Source organism: Nomascus leucogenys, chromosome 19, assembly GCF_006542625.1.
Source record: "Nomascus leucogenys isolate Asia chromosome 19, Asia_NLE_v1, whole genome shotgun sequence".
NCBI classification, from domain to species: Eukaryota; Metazoa; Chordata; class Mammalia; order Primates; family Hylobatidae; genus Nomascus; species Nomascus leucogenys.
This window is the reverse complement of record NC_044399.1, coordinates 15439302-15461769: the sequence shown is the minus strand read 5'-3', so window position 1 is coordinate 15461769 and position 22468 is coordinate 15439302.

Here is a 22468-nt window from a genome sequence, read left to right as displayed (position 1 = left end):
AGGCAAAGCCTGACTCTCCACTGAATGACACTGACTCTTGTCCTCCAGCACTGTGATTAGATGACCCCTTGGGCTGACTTTCTTTAGCTCAAATGATCCCATTTGTTGAACTTCTCCTCCTACAAACTATATTGTTGCCCTCATATCAATTTCCCAGCTCCACGCTGGACTTTCTAGGGGAAGAATGCAAAAAATGCTTCCCTTCGTTGAGAGTCTTATGACATCTATCTCTTCTAATTTTATCCAGGGAAGACAGGCATGTGCCTCTTTAGTAGGAAAGGAGAGCTCACTCAGCTCATATCTTAATTTGGCTTCACCATGCTTGATTCGTAATGTGTTCTGAGACCCAAGAGAAGCTCTGACGTTGCAATTAGGTACCTATGAACGTTATATTAGGATAATATATTCAATTCTAGAGACCCCAGGTAAAGAGAGTGGTAATCATTATCCGTATTCTTCCTATACTTAAGTCTCAGGCATTCAGAAACTGTCACAATAAAGGGGAGCTAAGCCAGTTTCTGTTCCTAATTAATCTATTAAATGCTCTCTTTCCCTGTCTCCATCTTTCTCTTCCACTTCCACAACACATATATGTGTGTCGAGGACTCTTCGATTAATTCAGGGCACTTTGAGGCATCATTCTAGGTTGTCTCTTACAGGTGTAATTTACTGTAATCACCTCGGAAAATGAAAGCCATTTTCCCGAAGCCAGGGAGTAGGCAGACACTAATTTGCATCCCACATTTCAAGTCCTAAATTACTCCCTGGTTCCCCAGAGGTCAAATGAGAGCAATGGTTGTCACTTTGCTTCTGCTATGCACATGGCTCTTCAACACGCAATGGCTGCCCCAGCCAAGGTAGCATTTGATCCTAGCTTTCTTCCCAGGCCCTGGGATGATGGAAAACATCCACAGTTTGGTCACAATTGGGTAAATAAAGATTGATGATGTAAGTACTGAACGTTTGATATCACTGAGATGAACAACAACGTGGCAAAATGACCAAAATCTGGCACAGGAAAAAATAGTTGAAGACCTGGGCCATTTTCCCTGGAGAAAAGAAGATCCAGGGAGGTCGGGAGAACAGCCTTCAGAAGCCTTGGGGCTGTCATGTAGAAGAGAGGTTAGTCTTAGGCTGCGTGGTCTCAAGGGAGAATAAGAAGCAGTGAGTGGAAGCCACAGAGAAAAAAAATCTCTGTGCACAAGATAACCTAGACTTCCCAAAGTGGATAAGAAGCACACATGTAGCTGCCACTTGCTGAGATCTTACTATGTGCCAGGTGACTTCCCGGTCACAGGGCATAGCAGTTCCTCTTCATCCTCACAGTAACTCAGCAACATGTCTCATAGCTGCAAAAACAGGCTCAGAGGGGTCCAGGGCCCTGTCCACAGTGCAGTGTCACAAAGTAGCAGGGAAGGTCAAGATTTGAATTCAGATCTACCTGACTGCACAGCTGTGTGTTAGAAGGAGCTACTGCCACAGGCCATGCGGCCCTACCATGGCAGGTATGCAAGGAACTCACGGGGGTGCTGAAGAAGGGATCCAGGAAGGGATGGGTGTGAGAACTGAGGACCTCGGGGGACACGCCCTCCCCTGGATTCCACCGCTCAGATGTTACCAAGTGCAAATCTCCAGGAAGAAAGTACACACGTATTTTTTATATTGAAATCATACTAACAGCAATTATGCATGAGGTGTCTGTGTGTCTGTAATGTGTTGGGCAATATGGTACACATTTAATACCACTCATCTCTCAACCTCCACTCAACCCTGCCAGGTAGTACAAATAACACACTTGCCTCAAAGGGACCAGATCACTTGGCAAGGCCACACAGCCAGGTACTGGGAGAACAGCTCCAAATCCACCAGAATTCTGGATCTCCTCACTGCCTCCCTGAGCAGGTGTTTATACCATGAGAAGCAGGTAGTGCTCTGAATAAGAATGAAGACTCTGGAGCAGGATCTATATTCCAACCCTCGCTCCACTCCTACATGCTGTGTGACCTTTCAGAAGTGACTTAGCCTTTCTGTGCTTTGGCTTCCTCAACTGTAAAATGGAGATGGTTGCAAGGAGGAACTGAGTTAAAGCATTTAGAACCTTGCCTGGCACATGGTACTTGCCATGCAAGCGTGGGTTATATTTTATTTTGATCTGGGTAGATTTCAGCTGCTGTGGGGTAACTATGGAGAGTGTGTTGAATGAGGTTACCTGCCTCTCCTTCCCCTGTCTCTACTGGAGATGGAACCGGAAGACCACAGTCCCTCTGGCCGTAAGATGCTCTGCAGACTGGAGGAACTTTTCTCAGAAACTTTATGTTTCTGCTGGAACTTCCTTAGAGGTTGACTGCCCATCCAACCTCATGTTTTCACAAGCAGCTGGCAGGCTCTACGAGGCCACCTGGGAGCCAGAAGGGCCATCTCTGGGCCCTGTTGAACCTCTCACTGAGATGAAGAGATGGCCCAGGCCTTCTCAGCAAAGGGGCAACCACTGAAATAAAAGCATGCAAGGTCTCACCTGCTTTGTGCCAAGCGAGACACAGATCAGCTGCCCAGTTTGGGCAGTAGTAGAAAGAATATGATGAGTTAAAAACAGATGAAATTGTTCATTAAAAATACTAAGCAGCTCTGAACATCTATCTATTTTTGCCCTGGCCTAGATATTCCTTGTAGTTGGGTGGGATAAAGGGAATGATTTGCAGAAAGGGTTCAAGCATACACTCAGATTCCCAGGACTGGAAGAAGGAAGCAAATGCCTGTGGAGCCCCACTTTGTGGGAGCATTTCCAGGCATGATCTCATGCAGTCATCAAAATGGAGACGAGGATGCCACAGCTCAGACGGTGAAGGCACTCCCCTCTCTAGGTCACAGGGATGAAACACGGAGGGACCAGAATGTGAATCCTGATCTGTTTCCACTCTCATTCACTACAATAGGCTTGAGGTCACCCCCTCCACTGTATTTGCCCAAGAATCTCTGCTTTAACAGAAGACCCATTTTGGCTGCTTTTCCACTCATAAGGAGCTTTTAGTCACATAAATGGCTACATGCTCTTTCACGGGTGCTGCTGCTGAGCCAGGAGAATAGAAGTGTCCGAGTCAGTGCCTTCAGAGATCCAGCTGACTTCAAGAGGGCTGAGGTCCACCCAGCGCCACCAGCATCAGGAAGGAGACAGCTTTGCAGTGACTCCACCTGCTATGTGCTGGGAGGCACTGGCTGACTCCAAAGCACACAGCAATTTCAGCTTGGCCCATGGCAGCAAACAGCTGTGCCAATGCCCATCCTAACGAGAATAAGGCAAGGCCTAACCTGTAATCCACCCCTCTGCAGAAACCAATCATTCCTCCTCATTACCAAGCAAAGGAATGCCTCTCAAGGCTCCTTCTCCTCCCTAAAAACAAAATAAAACAAATCCTTCCTTTGGATTTCATTTGCCATTTAATGCCACCTAATGATTTCCAATTGAAACCATATTTGTATTTGTATTGACTTATTAATAGCACATCCATTTTCCACACAATAAACCCTGAACATACACTGAGGACTTTGACCGAAATGCATTAGGTAGCATTAAAGATTAAATAAACACCGTTTCTATGAATAATGTTTAATGTCACCTATTAGTCCATTGAAAATTGATCTCTGGGTACTTCAAGCTGGGGTTCCAAGGAGTGCATTTTGAACATATTATGAGTAATGACTATGCATTAGGACATGAAATGGATTCCAGGCCCTCAGTAGAGCTTGTTACTTTACTATATTCTGGTTAATTTGCACAAATAGTTCCAATGTCAATGGCAAAAACCAAGCACCATGAGGACCAAACTGTAATACATGCCTGATTCCAAAAAGCAACTTAGAAATGGCTTAAAAGAAAAATGAGAAACATGTTTTGTTTTGTTTTTCCTTCCTCTGAGAACAGTGGTAGTATTTGCTTACTTTCATGGTTATTGATCTTTGATGTTGATGAGATCACGCCACTGCACTCCAGCCTGGGTGACAGAGGAACGTCAAAAAAAAAAAAAAGCGGGGGGGGGGGGGGGGGGGGGGGGGGGGGGGGGGGGGGTGGACAGAGCGAGACTCCGTCTCAAAAAAAAAAAAAAAAAAGAGTTCCCTTCTGCTCTGCCACAAGATAAGGTGTGAGCTCCTCTCAGCTCTCTCCACCTAAAAAAGGAAATCATTGGGACACATGCTCTGAAAGCCCTGGCATTTCCTGACTCTGTGATTTCACCAGATATAAATCCCATAAGGAAAAAAGATGGTGTCCTCTTTGACTTTGTGTCTCAATTGCCCCAGCACAGTATCCGACACCCAAAAAAGGCTTGGGTGAGAGGAAGGCTAGACTTTCAGAAATGTGTTGAGAAGTCAGATGTTCCTGGTAGACACGGCTTCATTAGGCCAAGAGTCATCATTATAATGATAACAATTACTGTTTATTGAGTACCTTCTATGAGCAGGCGAGATGCTGAGTATGTTGTGCACATTACCGCTGATTGTCTCCATATCTGCCAAAGAAGATGTTGCCTTGGCCTGCACAGAGTGACTTCTTTCATTTTTTTGTAGTAGTTGACATTATCCCCAAGATTAGAGGGTACAATACTTTTTTCACATGACTCTCTTTTTTATCCTTACCGTGAAGCTATTAGGTAAAGGTGTTTGTTTGTTTGTTTTGAGATGGTCTCGCTCTCCCAGAAATGACTCTGTCACCCAGGCTGGAGTACAGTGGCATGATCTCGGCTCACTGCAACCTCCGCCTCCCAGGTTCAAGCGATTCTCCTGCCTCAGCCCACCGAGTAGCTGGGATCACAGGCACCCGCCAACACACCCAGCTAATTTTTGTAATTTTAGTAGAGACAGGGTTTCACCATGTTGGCCAGGCTGGTCTTGAACTTCTGATCTCAGGTGATCCTCCAGTCTCAGCCTCCCAAAGTCCTGGGATTATAGGCATGAGCCACCATGCCCACCCTAGGTGAAGGCTTTTACACCTATTTTATAGATGTAAGACTTACAGCACAAACAAGTCAAAGGACTGACGGCTTCCTCTCTCGTCCCTTCTTTGTTTTTTGCCTTTCTTCTCTCTCTGTCTCTCTTTCTCTCTTTTTCTCTCTATCTTTCTCTCTCTTTCTCTTCCTCCCTTGCTTTCAGCTTATCTTCTTTCCTCCCTCCTACACTTTCCTACTGACTCTCTCTACCTCACCCCCAGCTCTCTCACCTTCTCGCGATGTTTTCCTCTTGTTTCGGTGACAGGAGGGATAACAAGGAAGGCAGGCCAGGCCCGCACAGCTTTCACTTCGAAACAGCAAGGGCCAGGCGCAGTGGCTCATGCCTGTAATCTCAGCACTTTGGGGGCTGAGGTGGGTGGACCACTTGAGGTCAGAAATTCAAGACCAACATGGCCAACATGGTGAAACCTTGTCTCTGCTAAAAATACAAAAATTAGCCAGACGTGGTGGCAAGTGATTGTAATCCCAGCTACTCGAGAGGCTGAGGCAGGAGAATCGCTTGAACCTTGGAGGCAGAGGTTGCAATGAGCTGATACCACGCCACTGCACTTCAGCCTGGGCAACAGAACAAGATCTCATCAAAAAAGAAAAGAAAAGAGAAAGAGAAAGAAAGAAAGGCCAGGTGCAGTGTCTCACACCTGTAATCTCAGCACTTTGGGAGGCCGAGGTGGGTGGATCACCTGAGGTCAGGAGTTCGAGACAAGTCTGACCAACATGGAGAAACCCCGTCTCTACTAAAAAAAAATACAAAACTAGCCGGGCTTGGTAGTGCATGCTTGTGATCCCAGCTGCTCGGGAGGCCGAGGCAGGAAAATCGCTTGAACCTGGGAGGCGGAGGTTGCAGTGAGCTGAGATCACATCATTGCACTCCAGCCTGGGCAACAAGAGTGAAACCCCATTTCAAAAAAAAAAAAAGAAAGAGAGAGAGAGAAAGAGAGAAAAGAAAGAAAGAAAGAGAGAGAGAGAGAGAAAGAAAGAGAGAGAGGGAGGGAGGGAGAGGGAAGGAAGGAAGGGGAAGGGAAGGGAAGGGAAGGGAAGAAGGAAGGAAGGAAGGAAGGAAGGAAGGAAGGAAGGAAGGAAGGAAGGACGGAAAGAAGGAAGGAAGGAAGGAAGGAAAGAAAAGAAAAGAAAGAAAAAGAAAGAGAAAGAAAGAAAGAAAAAAGAAAGGAGGAAGGAGGAAGAAGGAAGGAAGGAAGGAAGGAAGGAAGGAAGGAAGGAAGGAAGGAAGGAAGGAAGGAAGGAAAGAAAGAAAGAAATCAAGCAAGCACAATAAGAGCCAGACAAAGGTCCACAGAAGAGGTGGGCACCATGAAGGAGCACCTGACCTGGAGAAGGAGAAGTCCTAGGGGGCTCCCAGCAGGAGTCAACTCCTGAGCTGAGTGAGCCAGGGAAGAGGGTGGCCAACGGAGAGCCCCAAAGGGTTCGAGCTGGGGAGTGACATGGTCAGATGAACATGGAACACTGGAAATGTTATTAGCAAGAGATCTTTTGGCCAAAGACTTAAAAAGCCAACTGGTGGATACGGAAGGCATCTGTCTTCAAATCTTAGCATGGTGGATCTGGAAAGGCCTTTAGCCGTGAGCCAGCCTAACTCCTGAATTTTACAGGTGAGGAAATTGAAGCACAGTGGAAAATTATCTCCTCAAATCTCCCTGCCAAGTGGTCCCCACTTTCTAATGGTCAACTGTTTTGTTTTAAAATCTCCTGTAGCCATCATTTCCATTTGCTTCTGTCCTTTCTCTAGCCTGGGCCCCAGGGCAAACAGGGTTTGTTCCGCCTCCTACAGTACTTCCACTGTGGTGTGGAACCACCTGTCACATGGTGGGGGGTGCCTTCAAAAACAAACAATTGGCAGATTGTCGGTTACAGTTGTGCACAGACAACTGTATTAGTGTTCTTGCGCCATATGGCTGGGGATACACGTGGCAGCACGCCTGTCCCCAAGACAGCCCGGCGCTTCACCTGTTCCCTCCATTCCAGGACGGGCTCTGCACCCTATCCAGGGCTAGTGTGAGGATCCCCCTAGAAAAGCCCTGTGGAAAACCATCCTCACTATAATCATTCAAGCTGCTGCTGACAGGGTGTCTGCAAAGGGGCCCATGCGTCCCATATGAGGCTGGTATTATTTTCCCCATTTTAGAGTTGAAACACTGAGACACAGGTTGAACTGCCTAGGGTCACATAGTGGGTGAGCATCAGCACTAAGATTCCAACACAGGTCCAGCTAAGTCCCTGGCTCAAGCTATTCATGATACTCTCTCTCTCTCTCCCCCCCGCCTGCCCCAAGATAACACCTAATCATGGACCTAGTTTCGTTGCAAACCACCATTCATTCTCAGGTTCAATAAACCTTCACCACGTGCTAACTCTATCCCAAACATTACAAAGGATAAAAACCAGTAAGACTGAGGTGCTGGAAAGGATGTGGAGAAATAGGAATACTTTTACACTGTTGGTGGGATGGTAAACTAGTTCAACCATTGTGGAAGTCAGTGTGGTGATTCCTCAGGGATCTAGAACTAGAAATACCATTTGACCCAGCCATCCCATTACTGGGCATATACCCAAAGGATTATAAATCATGCTGCTATAAAGACACAAACCCAAATGTCCAACAATGATAGACTGGATTAAGAAAATGTGGCACATATACACCATGGAATACTATGCAGCCATAAAAAATGATGAGTTCATGTCCTTTGTAGGGACATGGATGAAGCTGGAAACCATCATTCTCAGCAAACTAACACAAGGACAAAAAACCAAACACCGCATGTTCTCACTCAAAGGTGGGAATTGAACAATGAGAACACATGGACACAGGAATGGGAACATCACACACTGGGGACTGTTGTGGGGTGGGAGGAGGGGGGAGGGATAGCATTAGGAGATATACCTAATGCTAAATGATGAGTTAATGGGTGCAGCACACCAACAGGGCACATGTGTACATATGTAACAAACCTGCACGTTGTGCACATGTACACTAAAACTTAAATAATAATAATAAATATAATATAATAATAAAATTTTTTTTAAAAAGTAAGACTGGCCAGGCATGGTGGCTCACTCCTGTAATCCCAGCACTTTAGGAGGCCGAGGCAGGTGGATCACTTGAGCCCAGGAGTTCAAGACAAGCCTGGGCAACATAGTGAAACCCCATCTCTAAAAAAACAAACAACAAGAAAGAGTAAGACATGGACTCCACACTTACAGCCTAATAAGAATTAACAGTGGTTAACATGATGGAGTGAGCACCCTGGGTCAGATGCTGTGCCGTTTACACATGATTTTATTCTAGTTTCTTTGGAATGTCATTATTGTTATCCTCATTTTATCTTCATTTTATGGGTGAGGAAACTGAGGCACAGAAATGCTGGAGTAAGGATCCTTGGTCACATGGTTCATCAATTTAAAAAGCCATCATTCTAACTGGGCACGGTGCCTCACGCCTGTAATCCCAGCAATTTGGGAGGCTGAGGCTGGTGGATCACTTGAAGTCAGGAGTTCAAGACCAGCCTGGTCAACATGGTGAAACCCCATCTCTACCAAAAATACAAAAATTAGCTGGACACGGTGATGCACACTTGTAATCCCAGCTACTCGAGAGGCTGAGGCATGAGAATCGCTTGAACCCAGGAGGCGGGGCTTGCAGTGAGCCAAGATCGTGCCACTGCACTCCAGCCTGGTCAATAGAGCAAGACTCCCTCTCAGAAAAAAACAAAACAAAGAAAAAAACCATCATTCAAACTATGGCCATTTCTTTTCCACCAACCAACAAGAAGAGTTGGGTAGAAACATACACAAAAGCAGCTCAGCGCCTGGCAGGAGGTGTTCAGTCCTGTAAAAAAGAACGAGCACAATTGTCTCCTTACACAGGGGCATTTGAGCAATACCTCTCAAGCCTGGGTAATACTTCAACAGACAGGTATGGGGCGAAGGAGCATCAGAGTCAGGGGAAGGGGTGAGATCTGAGATAGGGGATCAGTGAGGGTGGGTGTGCCTGGAAGACAGTTGAGACCTCAGTTGGACTGCAGTGGAGGGGAGGGCATCAGGGGGCACCCTGGGAGGAGCCTGCAGACGTTTGTTTCACACTCACATGCCAGGCCCCATGCTTGGTGTTTTGCATACATTATCTTATTTCATCATTTCAGCAACAATCCCCTGAGGAAGGTCTTCCTCTCTTTATTTCACAAATTTAAAAAGAAAAAGAAAAAAGAGGGGCAAATTGTTGAAGTAACTCACCCCGTCACCCACAGCAAGCCCAGTTACCAACATGGGCTTTTGGGCACCCCTCTCTGTCTCTCAAGATGTTGTCTTGTAAAAAATAATCCCTTAGACAAAGATTCTCAAGATGATGCACTTAGTCCTAAGTGGCTTTGAATCTTTTGCAGGCCGTGGCCCATGCAAGCCCCTAGAAAAGTTGCTGACTATTGTATGATTCCATCATGGCCTCAAGGAGCATCTGTTTATCAAGTGGAAACAGAGAACAGGATAAGCTCATCCTCTTCTACCAGCAATCTCTGTCTATGAGTCAAGGGCATGGTGTTAAAGGCAAGAAAGAAGAACCCACTAGGCTGGGAGTAAGCAGATGAAAGTTCACGACCATGGTCCACACACATGAGCTGTGGGGGCCTCGTACAAGACATTTCACCTCTCTGAGTCTCAGGTTTTCCAACTAGAAATTGGGCTTTAAAAAAAAAAAAGAAGAAGAAGGTGGTGGCCAGGCGCTGTGGCTCACGCCTGTAATCCCAGCACTTTGGGAGGTGAGGCGGGTGGATCACCTGACGTCAGGAGTTCAAGACCAGCCTGACCAACAAGGTGAAACCCCATCTCTACTAAAAATACAAAAATTAGCCAGGCATGGTGGCAGGCACCTTTAGTCCCTGCTACTCGAGAGGCTGAGGCAGGAGAATTGCTTGAACCTGGAAGGCGGAGTTTGCAGTGAGCCGAGATCGCGCCACTGCACTCCAGCCTGGGCAACAGAGCGAGACTCCGTCTCAAAACAAAAAAAGAAGAAGGTCTCTTAGTCAGTTTGAACTGCTATACCAAATTGCCATAAACAACCAACATGTATTTATCACAGTCTAGAGGCTGGAAGTCCAAGATCAAGGTGTCAGCAGATCTGTTGTCTGATGAAGGCTCACTTCCTGGCTTGCAGACAGCCACCTTCTTGCTATGTCCTGATATGGCAGAGAGAGCCCGCAATCTCTCTAGCCTCTTCTTATAAGAGCACTAATCCCATTCATGAGAGCTCCACTGTCATGATCTAATCGCCTCCCAAAAGTCCACCTTTCAAATACCATCACATTGGGATTAGGGTCTTATCACATGAATATGGAAGGGACACAAACATTTTAGTCCATTGCAGAAGATATTAGGAAAATGACATCTGCATGTTGATAAATGACATCTGCATGTTGATAGGACTAAAGTGAGAATATCCAGTCATAAGATGATGAGCTGCAGAGGGAAATCATGAGAAAAGCAAAGCCTGCAGGAAATAGTCATTTACTAGCTTCCCCAGTCCCAGCTGAAACCAGATAGTACCTACAGCTTAAAGTGTAAAGAAACATTTGCCTCCCACCCAGGCATTCCCTGTGCACAAGCTTTCCCATTCTCCGGCCCACACCAGCCCTTTCCATTCAGCCTCCTCCTCCCTGCCCCTCTGCCATGCTGAGCCCCCAGAAAACCTTCTGCTTCATCACATGCACTGACCCCAAAGTCACCAGGCTTTCCCCTCTCAAGGAACTTGCACTCTATGCCTCATCTCTAATGACAGAAGCAGAGGCCTTGTGCCCAGTAGAAGATGCCGGGAATCTTCATGAGGATGATGGATGCAGAAGCCCTGCTCAGCCACAATACTCAGTCCACCTCCCTGAGATGAGAAGAGCCCTGGGTCCAGGCCCTACCTGGCCTCTCAGGCTCTCCCCACGCCTCTCTGACCCTTTGTTTCTTCATTTATAAATTAAGGGCTTGGCTTAAAGGATTTCTAAGTCCCTTTCCAGTTCACAGACCCTGGCTATATTCACTTGTTGCTACCAGCATGAAGTTAGGAGAACTCACTGGAATGGACTGTTAGTATAGGAGGCTTTTGAGAATGTGGTTTGACTGGTATTGTGGGTGCGCTCAGACCCTCCCGAGCCTCTAAAGAAAGAAGCATCTTTGGGGAACTTTCCTTGAAGGATCTCCGCCAAGGGTTTGCTGGACACAAGGATCAAGTCGGCAGGACCTCCCCACCTCCATCCACAACCACTTTAATCAACATGCCTCTTTTTAAATTTCAAGTTCAAATATGTACCTGATTAAAAGAAAAGAAAAGAAAATGATTCTTTACACATAAACCCCCCACCCTCTTTTTTTTTCTGAGACAGAGTCTCGCACTGTCGCCCGGGCTGGAGTGCAGTGGCATGATCTCGGCTCACTGCAACCTCTGCCTCCCGAGTTCAAGCGATTCTCCTGCCTCAGCCTCCCGAGTAGCTGGGATCACAGGCACCTGCCACCACGCCCGGCTAATTTTTGTACTTTTAGTAGAGACAGGGTTACACTATGTTGGCCAGACTGGTCTGTAACTCCTGACCTCATAATCTGCCCACCTTGACCTCCCAAAGTGCTGGAATTACAGGCGTGAGCCACCACGCCCTGCCAAACCCTTTTTTAAATCTCATTTTGTGTGTGTGTGTGTGTGTGTGTGTATATGTGTGTATGTGTGTGTATGTTTATGTGTTTGTGTGTTTATGTGGTATGTGTATGTGTGTGTATGTGTGTGTGTTTATGTGTGTGTGTTTATCTGTGTGTATGTGTGTGTGTGTTTATGTGTGTGTTTGTGTGTTTATGTGTGTGTGTGTTTCAGGGGAAAGTCCTCTGCAACGCACAAGAAAGATTTTCTTTTTTCAGAAGATTTGACTTCAAGGTTAGTTAAACAGCATTTTCTCATAAATAAGCATGAAAGCTTCGTCGCCTGGGCTGATGTCTTTCCGTTTATACACTGAGTACAATGACTCTCAATTCTACACATGATGCCAGCTCTCTTTGAATAATAACAGCTGAAATATATAATACTAGTGCTTTAAAACACGCACACAGGCATGCAGAGAATTGGGTAGCCTCAACCTTGAACTATTACAGTATTTTGAAATGAAGTTCAGCATTTCTTGATTTCACATATCTCTGTCTAAATTAGAAGTTACTGTCAGGCTGTATTATCCTATTGATCTTCTAGTTTGTGCATCAGAGTTCAAATTATTTGTTTTAGTTTAATATTATTTTCTATTGAAAATGTTACAGCTATGCGTCTAGCATTTCAGTCACAATAGTGATGAATTGTAAGTTCCGAAAGAGAGATTCTCCCAATTTTAGAGACGGTAGGGCTTTTAGAGAGTATCTAGACATATGCGGAAGAGGAAACTGAGGCCCCAAGAGACAGAGCGCTTGTTCTGAGGTCACTAGCCAAATAGTGAGAAACGCGGGACTAGAAAATGTTGACAGCTTGTCTTTTGGGGAGTGTAGGAAAGGGTTGTTTCTCTTCAAAATCCCTCTCAAATCTTCAGTCAAAAAATAACCAAGGCCGGGCTCAGTGCGGTGGCTCATGCCTGTAATCCCAGCAGTTTGGGAGGCCGAGGCGGACGGATCACTTGAGGTCAGGAGTGTGAGAGCAGCCTGGCCAACATGCTAAAACTCCGTCTCTACTAAAAATATAAAAATTAGCCGGGCATGGTGGTGGGCACCTGTAATCCCAGCTACTCAGGAGGCTGAGGCAGAAGAATCGCTTGAACCCGGGAGGTGGAGGTTGCAGTGAGCCAAGATCACGCCACTGCACTCCAGCCTGGATGACAGAGCGAGAGTCTGTAAATAAATAAATAAATAACCAAAAGAGGCCCCTCTGACCCTTCGTTCATGGGACTATTTGCCCAAGTCCTTATAAAGACTTTCTTCCTTAAGCAGAGATTTGGGGACCTTTTTCAAATTGTCTTTAAGTTCTGTTTCCAAATCATGAGCAGTCACGTTTTACCGAAGTCACCAGCATCTTCACTAGTGACTCTCTGTTCTAACCTTGGGTTCGCCCAACAGTGGGGCTCTTTACCAAGAGCTTTCAACCTGCGTAAGCTGCTGATAGGTCCCAGGCATGTAAGGGAACAGAAGTCTCAGCCTGTGGCCAGGGAAATCTGGTATACCCCACATTTCAACTCCCAAGTATCCTCTGCGCTCCGTTTTCCTCTTTCTTGCTGTTTCTTGCTTGCTTACCTGAGTGATTTGGATTTGAGGGTTCTCCTTCTGGCAATGACAGAATTAATCAACTAGAGGCAGGCAAGCAGAGGCCTGGAGGTAAAAGGCGGCTAGGGCATCCTGGTGGAGGGTGCAGCAGTGGGTGGAGCTGCGTGGAGTGTCCTTGTTGACTTCTCCAGGAGAAGCTGATTCTGGAGAGCACCGTCAGGGAGAGACACGAACCAGCCCTGTGAGGCAGGATGACTCAGGAAGACAGATGGGTTCTTCAGAGCTGGGTAAGTCACTTAGACTCTCCGAACTTCACTTTCCTACCTGCAAAATGGAATCGTTTCTACCTCACAGGATCCCTATGAGGATTAAATGGCAGGGCTCATGTGGAAGGCACTTCATCCCATGCCTAGTGTGTGGTAGACACTGAATGAATGATTTAAAACACCAGCACTGGCTGGGCACACCTGTAATCCCAGCACCTTGGGAGGCTGAGGCGGGTGAATCACTTGATGTCAGGAGTTCGAGACCAGCCTAGCTAACATGGTAAAACGCTGTCTCTACTAAAAATACAAAGATTAGCAGGGCATGTTGGCTCATGCCTGTAATCCCAGCTACTCAGGAGGCTGAGGCAGGAGAATTGCTTGAACCCTGAAGGAGGAGGTTGCAGTGAGCCAAGATCTTGCCACTACACTCCAGCGTGGGCAACAAGAGCAAAACTCAGTCTAAAAAAAAGACCACCGGCACCACTGCCCCTGCAAGCAGCCAGTTCCCCATGAACAGATCCTTCTCCAACTCCAATGCCCCAGCCAGGGCTGGGCATCGCAGGCCCCCATCTGCACCTCCCAAATGCCTGTGTGGGCCCTGGCCTGAGTCAGGGCTGCCCTCAAGGGACCATAGGCGACCAAACAGGAACCTGGAGATAGATACCCTGAGAATATTTTTCCAGAGTGTTGGCCGGGGCCTGAGATCCCTTTCCTCAGGATACAGGCAGCTTCTAATTCCACATCCCAGGTCAGAGGTGGGGTACAAACTCCTGAGGGAGAAAGCACTCTCGGTGACTTGCAAGTGACAGGTCTCAGACCCGGAGGGCCTGGAGGGATGCCCATCTTAGAGGCTGAAGGGAAATGCCCAGGCTCAGTACAGGCACAGGGCAGAATCTGGCCAGGAAACAGCTGCAGTACAGACACAGGGGCCTTGGCAAGGCTGGGCCCTCCCGAGCTGTGCCATGATTCCCAGGGCTGGCCCCGACAGGTATGTAATAGATGATCATTGAGTCAATGGGGAACAGGGGTGAGTTTATACAGAACTCACGTCTGCATATGGCAGGAATTCCTACGGAAACAGTGGTGAGGGATCAGGACATGAGGGAAACGCTGGGCAGATGTTTTCAGTTCAGGGCCAGGGACTTTCAGGAAAGCACAGCAGACAGGGAGCAATTTCACCTCTGCGGGGGAGGAAGGGAGAGATGCGGCCGCAGGCCGGGGCCATCTGGCCTTTGGCTCCCAGGTTTTCAGACCAGCTTCTAGTAACCTGTCAATCACGGCTCAGCCCTGGGCTAAGTGCTGATGGCAAAGTTCAGAGAAGAAATATCCTTAACTTCCCAAAGGTGATGCACGCACACACATCCACAGACACACAGATACACAGGCATACATACATATACACAGAGACACACATACACACACACACAGAGACACATGGAGACACACATACATAGACACAGAGACACACATACAGACACACACACACACGGAGACACACATACATAGACACAGAGACACACACAGAGACACACAGGCACACACATGGAGACATACAGAAAAACACACACACAGATGACACACACAAACACACAGGTACCCTATGTACACATATACAGACACACATACACAGACACACACAGACACACACGTACACACAAAGGCACATATACACAGGCACACGCATAGACAAACACAGAGACACACAGACACATGCACAGAGACACATACTCAGAGACACACACAGACCACACACAGGCCCACACACTCACACACACAGATACACATGGAGACATGCATACAGAGACACACAAACACTCAGACACACACAGACCCACTCAGACACACAGACACACACAGACACAGACACACACACAGAGCCACAAATACAGACACACACAGGCACACATACACACACATTGAGACACATACAGACACACACAGAGAAATACACAGACACAAACAGGCACACACACAGGCACACAGACACACACGGAGCTACACATACAGAGACACACACACACAAAGACACGCAGACACACAGACACACACGGAGACGCATGCAGAGACACACAGAGAAACACACACAGATACACAGGCACACATACAGAGACACACACAGGCACACTCTGTACACATATACAGACACACACAGAGAGACACACACATACACACACAGGCACATATACATAGCACACACAGACATGCACGGAGACACACAGACACATGCACAGAGACACATACTCAGAGACACACACACAGGCACTCACACACAGAAACACAGGCTCACACTCACACAGAGTCCGGGCCTGTCTGGAGAAGCACTAGGAGAAAGACACGGGGGGAAGGAGAGGCCGAGATAAAGTGAGGAGGGGAGCGATCTGGAAAAGCAAGGAGAGGGTGAGGAGTGGGATAGGGATCACAGTCCACGAGCTTGGGCTGAGGCCAGGCCCAGTCTTGAAAGGGGCCCAATAGGGCAGCCCAGTGCCAGACAGGACTCGGTCTGACACAGACCTGTCCTTGCATGGCCTGGGGTTTGCTCTGAGGTTTTGTTGGTCTAAGCTATCTCTCAGGTCACCCCCATACGCATCATTTATTCGCGTCTGTGAGTGCTTTGGACATTAATGGCTCCACAGTCGGCGCAGGACCGAGGCCCCCAAGGACAGAGCTGTCAGGTAGGGCAGAGCGGGCGCTGGGGCTGGAACGTTCCAGAGGCTCTGGCAAGGCATTCCACGAAGGGAACGTTCACTTCAGAAAGGGCCTCACAGGGGCCTCTTAACCCCCAGTGCCTGCGCTCGCCCAGAGACTGGCAGGCCAGGGCGGCAGCCGGCCGGGACTGTCTCTCCCGGCTGCAGACAGCCTGGCTCCAGGCCCACCTCCCGGTGCCCTCGGCCTGACATCTTCTGGGCAGAGCCACGATGCCCAGGGAGCCGTGTGGATGGTGTTAGTAAACACGCTTTCTTGCGCCCAGCCTGGCAGGGCCTGTGGGCAGCGGGAGGGCAAGGCGCTGGCAGCTCCCACGGCCGGGCAGGCGGGCGGGCAGGCAGACAGGCGGGCAGGCCGCCCCGCACATCCCAGCCAAGGCCCGGAACAGAGCAGCTGCTCCCGTCGCCATGGAGACGGGGACTGAACAATGAGCATCCAGAAATGCAGCATGGCTGCCTGGCACTGCGGCCCACACTCCCACCAGGCCCTCACACCTACACAGGCACGCACATGCATGCACGCACACACACACATGAACACACATGCATGCACTCACAAGCCTCGGCCTCCCTGCTGGAGAAGCAAGAGGGAGAAGGAGAGGGAAGTGGGGAGAGGGAGAGAGTGAGGAGAGGAGGAAAGGGGAAAGAGTGAAGAGCAGAGCAAGGGAGATCACAGCTTCATTGCTGCAAAGTTGAGCAAAAATCTCACCCTTTGATTCTAGCTAAAAATACGTTTTGCAAAACTTGCCAGCTTTTCAGAGGGTCATGTGGTGCCCTGGATTCTTGTGTAACAGGAGAGCAAAAGGGGGTTTCTAATTAGCAAAAGCATCTTGAATCAAATCACCTTCTACTTAGAGAGGGGTAGCTGAGAGCCCGACGGAGTTTTAAGTGCCAGGAAATTAGAAGAACACTTTCTTAAATGGATCTAAATCCCATGTAATTCCTCCTTGGAGATAATGCGAAGAGGAGGCCAACAGGTTTAGCTACAGTCTCGGAAATAGGGAGCCTGAAAGAGGCTTCATCTGGCCCCTTGGGAAGGCAGAGGGCAGCTGTGTCCAGAGGACTTGAAGAGACCTGGGGCAGGCTCAGGAGGGCAGCCCATGGGCATCTGGTTGTGGTGCTTGTGGGTGTCTTCTGAACACTTCCTTTGTGTGAGATACTCAGTAGGTCAACCCCTGTCTTCCAGGGGCTCCCAGGACCCCAGTGGGGAGGCGGTAGGGCCCCCGATGTGCACTGGGTAAGCGGGCACATCCCTGTGTAGACACTCTCTCCCGTTCACCAACCAGCCACCAACCAGCCCTCAGCCCTATCGTCGTGTCTACAGTGAAATCAGGTCTCGAGTCTCTGAGACTTCCAGGACCACTGTCCAAGGACTGGCCATTCCCATCCTAATTTCCATCTAGTGCTCAACCTGCAGGAAGTTGATTTCTCTTGGCTTTGCCTGGTTCCTTCCTGCTTCAGAGCAGGTGGGTGTCCCCCATAGGTGGCCAGACCCTCCACCACTGGAGATCATACCAGTGACATTGTAGCTGGCATGGGAAATTCATGGTCTACACTCCAAGCAGCATGCGGGGAGAAGGCGTTCACCACTGTTCTGGGGATGGAGTTTAAAAAGCGAGACAGAGAGAGGAGGCAGGAGAATCAGAACACATCGGAAAGGAGGAAGAGAAAAGGTAAGACTAAGATAAATCTCATACGCTGTGTCAAGTACTAGCAGGTTCCAGCAACTGCATTCAACCACAGCTAAGAAGTACTGAACAGCCCTTCCTCAGCTTCCTGGCCTCTAAAATCGTAGGCCCCATGAAAAATAAAACATAGTAGACAATTAAAAGAAGGAGTGAGTACTAGGACTGAGCCAAGCCCCCTCCTCAGCTCCCTGCTCCCCTCGCCTGCCTGGCATCCCTTGCTAGAAGGTTCTCAGAACTCCAGGAAGCCATCTGCACTGGCTCAGAAGTGGCGGAGGGGGAATTAAAACCACGAAAGGAAGGATCAGAGAGACTCTCTCCCCGTCAAGAGCCGCTTTAGTAGATGAAAAAAGCCAGGCGATTTTAATCATCACAAATTGTCTGAGCCTCTGAATCCACCTTCTCTGAAGCAAGGGAGGCCTTCCCTGGTTGCTGACTGATGCTCTCCACTGGTCTGGGCTCGGGATGTTGCTGGGAACCTACCTTTGTCCCCCTCCTCACTTTCTGGATCCTTCTGCCTGTCCTCCCAGGTCCGTGGCCCAGTCCAGGCCAAAGCAGCCCGACCCTGCTTATCTAAGGAGATCTGACAAGACTCCAGCCCTCGGGGGTACGGCCGCTGGCAAAACATATGGTGCATCATAAATAGGACTTCCTTTTAGGAAATGAGCTGCTGTAATTAAATCCCCATTCATTTTTTGTAACATACACACAGAGACAAATAGATCTTTATCCTTTAGAGGCACAGAAGAGAATGGCTTGTGGGGAACAGAGATTATCCGGTGCAGTAGACTCTTAAAAAAGACTTCCTAGATCCAGGTGGAATGAAAACTCTGAATTCATAAGCTCCATCACTAGCCCAAGTGGGGGAGCTGCTCTACTTCCCCTCTCCAGGACCAGTGAGGGAGCCTTTTGAAATGGAAGAACATATTTACCTCGACTCTGGGCCAAAGAGGCGATCGCTTCTTCCCATCCCACAGTCCTGTGACAGAGCAAAGCTTAAATTAGATGTATTTCAATTGGTTTTCTCTGGATTGGGTTCAACCTGAATTGAGCCCAAATGTGAGCTGTGTACTGGGCTAGGCACTGTGGAGGGATACAGGGAGCAGGTGGGGACTCCTAGGGACCTGAGAGACACCTGAGGGACAGCACCCAGTTCCACAGGAAGGGGAGCATAGTGGGGGTGGCAGATTGTTCCATTGGGGGTCTGGGAAGCCTGCATGGGGTTAACAGGGGAGCCGATCCTGGAGGGAAGAGTAAGATTTCCTGAACAGAGACTGGAGTGAGGGCATCCAGGGAGGTGGAACAGGACACAGAGCATGGTACTGAGGCCTATCTGGTACTAGAGTCACAAGATTCATGGGAGATACGGCTGAGGAAAAGAAGGAACTGGACTCCAGGCGCAGTGGCTCACCCCTGTAATCCCAGCACTTTGGGAGGCCGAAGCAGGTGGATCCCCTGAGGTCAGGAGTTCAAGACCAGCCCGAGCAACGTGATGAAACCCTGTCTCTACTAAATACAAAAAATTAGCTGGGTATGGTGGCGCATGCCTGTGATCCCAGCTACTCGGGAGGCTGAGGCAGAGAATTGCTTGAACCTGGGGGGTAGAGGTTGCAGTGAGCTGAGATTGCATCATTGCACTCCAGCCTGGGCAACAAGAGCGAAACTCCATCTAAAAAAAAAACAGCAAAAAAAGAACTGGACATCTCTTCTGTCTTTGGGAGCCAGTAAGGTCCAATATTTCATTTCCTCAGAAATGAAATTTTCTGGCCGCGAGTGGTGGCTCACACTTGTAATCTCAGCACTTTGGGAGGCCAACGTGGGTGGATCACCTGAGGTCAGGAGCTCAAGACCAGCCTGGCCTACATGGTGAAACCCCATCTCCACTAAAAATACAAAAATTAGCTGGGCGTGGTTGTGCGTGCCCATAATCCCAGCTACTCCGGAGGCTGAGGCAGGAGAATCGCTTGAACCTGGGAGGCGGAGGTTACAGTGAGCTGAGATCATGCCACTGCACTCCAGCCTGGGCAACAGAGCATGACTCTGTCTCAAATAATAATACTAATAAATAAATAATAAATAAAATGATAGAAAAGAAAAAAAATTTTCTTTCATGCCGTCACCAAACATCTGTTGTCTTGCACACAGTGGGAAAAAACAAAACAGCAAAACTGTTTCTCAAACTGAATAGTATGTGAAAGGCACTGAGTTAGATGGTGTGCTGGTCGGTCTCCGGGGTGAAGGAGATCCAAGGGTCAGCCTCCAGGCATTTGCAAACTCTCAACCTTGCAAATACCATGGGGCCCTCCCCGCAGTTACTGTGTTTGGAATCTGGAGAAAATCACAGAGCTTCTTTGAGATGCAAATGTTGCGCTGGGCTGGGCCGGCTCACAATTCAGATCGGCTATCGCCACCAAATACCACGTCCACAGGGCTGGGGCTTCCAGTGGGGCTTTGGAATGGTTGACCCCGAGAAGGTGAAATCCCAGATACCGAGGCTTCATACAAGGCAGAAAGTGCTAAAGGCCATTTGAAAATGACCTTTGAAAGCGCTAACGGATAAAGGCATCCCACACCCCGTGGTGATCAGGGCAAGCCACATACATAGGGGTCAAAACCTGTGGTTTGCCTGTATTTGAATCCTGGCCCCAAAGTCTACTAGCTGTGTGACTTTTAGTGAGAGACTTAACCTCTCTGTGCTCTGGTTTCTTCTTCTGTAAAATAAGGATAAAAATAGAACAATAGGCCCCGCCTAGGGTCATTGTGATGAATGAACTAAAATCCATAACGCACTTAAGACAGTGTGGGGCACATAATAAGTGCTTGAGGTCTTTGTTGTTGTTACTGTTATTGAATGAATGGTGTAAGTAGATACACAGTGTTTGTGAGATGAGGATATGAGCAAACCATTTTAGATAAAGAAAATTCTGTCCAGGTGTGAAGGCTTATGCCTGTAACTCCAGCACTTCTGGAGGCCGAGGTGGGAGGATCACTTAAGCCCAGGGATTCAAGACCAGCTTGGTCAACATGCCGAAACCCCATCTCTACTAAAAAAAAAAATATATAAAAATTAGCCGGGCATGGTGGTGCACACCTGTGGTCCTAGCTACTCAGGAGGCTGAGGGAGGAGGATGGCTTGAGCCCAGGAGGCAGAGGTTGCAATGAGCCATGATCGTGCCACTGCACTTCAGTCTTGGCAACAGAGCAAGACCTTGTCTCCAAAAAAATAAGAAGAAGAAGGAAAAAAAAAGTCTGGCTGGGCTTGGTGGCTCAAAACGGCAATTCCAGCACTTTAGGAAGCTGAAGTGGGAGGATCGCTTGAGCCCAGGAGTTTGAGACCAGCCTGGGCAGCATAATGAGATCCTGTCTCTTAAAAAAAAAAAAAGAAAAGAAAGAAAGAAAAAAACTGAAAGAAAAGTCTGTGAATCTTTGGCACCTGGACACTTCAAAAATAAAAATAAACTTCTTTCGTAGTCGGTATTGGACTAGTCAGTACTGAACATCACTTGGAAGGTGACGTTCCTGTCTGGGGCCTGCCGGGGACCTCACAGGGACACCAAGCATCAGACAGACAGTTGGACTAGCTGACCTGTGAGGCCCCTTTTGGTCCTGAAATGCCATCACATGCATTCTATTACACAGGGAGGGAAGCTTTCCCCAGGTTCCCAGGCTGTAAAAAGGGAAAGAAAGCGCACAGTGGCTTCCACGTTCTCTCACACACCCTGCCGGGGCATCCTCCTAGCACGGAGGAAACTGGCCTTCCCCACAGTTACCTGCTGCTGTGGAGTTCTAGTCATCCCCAGGACCTTGCAGTGTGTCCTGAAGAGCAGGGGAGGGAGAACACCATGGTTATGGAGTTTGAGTTTCTCTCTCTACCTCCTCATCCACCAAGTCCTCCTCATCTCTTTCCCTCAAAACACCATTTTTGGCTGGGCGTGGTGGCTCATGCCTGTTATCCCAGCACCTTGGGAGGCCGAGGTAGGTGGATCACTTGAGGTCAGGAGTTTGAGACCAGCCTGGGCAACATGGTGAAACCTTGTCTCTACTAAAAGAACAAAAATTAGTTGGGCATGGTGGCGGGCACCTGTAATCCCAGCTACTTGGGAGGTTAAGGCAGGGGAATAGTTTGAACCTGGGAGGCGGAGGTTGCAGTGAGCCAAGATTGTGCCACTGCACTCTAGCCTGGGTGACAGTGAGACTCCTTTTCAAAAAAAAAAAAAAAAAAACCACACCATCTTTTATGTCCTCTTATTTAAAGTGGGAAACTGAGGCCTGGTGCCTTGCCTGCCATCACACACCGTCTGGGCTCAAAATAAATCCCAGGCTCCCTTCCCCCCTGACCTGGGTCACCTCCATGAGCTACTCCCAGTTTGCAAAGGGCTTTCAAATAGATAATTCTGATCTGCCTCCCAGCGGATATCAGGGGGCCTGTTTTACAAAGGATAAACCAAGGCACGGAGAGGGTAAGTGGCCAGTCAAGAGATGCAGCCGGTACCTGGTGAAACTGGGATTCGATACTCTTCTCACTACACTAAGTCCAGATAGCACACTCTCCTGCTTACCTCACTTTCTCAGGTCACCTTTGACCACAGTCATCGTTAGGA